Raw genomic sequence first — 1,847 nt, 5'->3', positions numbered from 1 at the left:
TTTCCAGCACTCCTGGGTGCATGGAAGGGGGCTCAACCTCTCCTACTAGAGGCTTCTCACCCTCCCTTCCTCTGGAGGCTTGCCAAGGGCCTTTTCCCATGTTTGATCCTAGATAAGTCCAATCTCACATACTAGAGATGTCTTGCCTATCTTTCTCCCGGGGAGGCCCAATCCCCCAGATCCTTCAGACTGGAGATTTCTCACCTGTCCAGTCTTTTTTTTTTTTTTTAATATGGAACGCTTCACGAATTTGCGTGTCATCCTTGCGCAGGGGCCATGCTAATCTTCTCTGTATCGTTCCAATTTTAGTATATGTGCTGCCGAAGCGAGCACCTGTCCAGTCTTTAAAAGCTTGCTAAAGACTCAATCTCTCACACCAGAGATGCCTCCCCAATTCTCTTTCCCAAGAGGTTAACCTTCCTCCCTTTCCCATTTGGAGGTCCCTTATACTCTTTCCGTCTATGTTCACACATTCTGCCGAACAGGAGGACTCGTAGCACAGATAATCATTCACACATACACACAATTACTCAGCCTCGAAAGCTGACCACCAAGGAAGTATTTTGCCGCCTTCTTGTGACTTTTCCTACATTGGCCTGTGCATGAAGTCACCTGGTCACCGTGGTCCCGCAAGCCTCTCTCTTTACCCATGTTGCTGAGAATCCAAGTATATTCCTCGCACAGGGTAGGTCCTGGTTCTCCTCCTGGGGCCACCGCAATGGGTGGCAGGGTGCCTCCCCATGGGAAAAGATTGTCCCAGAGGGGAATCTTATTCCCCATATAGGCCACCAAATTGTTGGGAACGGGTGCTTGATGTCGCAAAAATCAACACTGAGACAAAGGATCTCTCAGCAAGGCTAGTTTACTTTCTGCAGAAAGGGTGCCACTCACTAGCAGTCTTGCCAGGAAAGCACACATGAGCAAAGGAGACAGGGTCATTTATAACCTGACACGTCCACCCTACTGCTGTGTCTGGTTTGGTTTCCATTGGCTATAATGGGACCTTACATTCTGTACTCCACCCGATTGGCTAGCAACTTAGAACTCCCAAAAGAGGCAAAGGCAAAGAAGAACAAAGGAAGAGAGGAAGTAACTTGTGGAACACTGAGAGAAGCAAAAGCACTTCCAAATAAGGAAGAGGAGTAGGCTATGACCTAATGCTTCCTTGGACTGGTTCAGGCATGCCAGGGCAAATATCTAGGCTAAAATGTGGGAGCTAAGAACACAGAGTATATTGATTTCTTTATGACAGCTAGAAGATGTTGAAGAATATTAGCACAATTCTTTGAGTACATTTTGCTTCTAAGAGAGGTTACTATCTATTCTCAATTAGACTGGGAGGAAAGTCCCTTTGAAGAGGAACCTCTACTTATTTTTTTTTTCCTATAATGACCAAAATTAGATAAATTATTTTTTCTCCATAACATTCATTATCTTCTAACATACCATATGTTTTACCTACTTATGGTTTATTCTCTTAGAAAGTAATCTCCATCAGAAAGTAATCTCCACAAGGGCAGGGATTTTTGTCTGTGTGTTCACTATCGTATCATCATCATCAAATTTTGTATCATTATCATTAAAACAGTGCCTTGGCACACAGAAGATGCTGGCACACAGGAGATGCTCAATAATTCTATGTTACAAAGTATGCTTTTTATATAAATCAGTTACCTAATTTAAGATGATCAACTTCTCTTGGGATACAATATGAAAATATATGACATTTTCATTATCTTTTCCCTTAACTGAATCCTCAAATTCCTAACTTTCATGTTTTCCCAGGAGGAGAATGTAAAGTGCTATTCTGTCTTTCAACTGATAGCTTTTATTTACGTTTTCAATGT

The 1,847-nt window shown here is 42.7% G+C and overlaps 1 non-coding gene across 1 annotated transcript; it reads right to left on the bottom strand.

Moving 5' to 3' along the window:
* Positions 1 to 226: 226 nt before the first annotated feature.
* Positions 227 to 333, bottom strand: LOC113225274. Its single transcript, XR_003309930.1, has one exon. It is a non-coding gene; the product is annotated as a U6 spliceosomal RNA (small nuclear RNA).
* Positions 334 to 1,847: the final 1,514 nt, after the last annotated feature.

Source organism: Piliocolobus tephrosceles, unplaced genomic scaffold (genome assembly GCF_002776525.5).
Source record: "Piliocolobus tephrosceles isolate RC106 unplaced genomic scaffold, ASM277652v3 unscaffolded_20, whole genome shotgun sequence".
NCBI classification, from domain to species: Eukaryota; Metazoa; Chordata; class Mammalia; order Primates; family Cercopithecidae; genus Piliocolobus; species Piliocolobus tephrosceles.
This window is presented reverse-complemented; position numbering and strand designations above follow the sequence as displayed.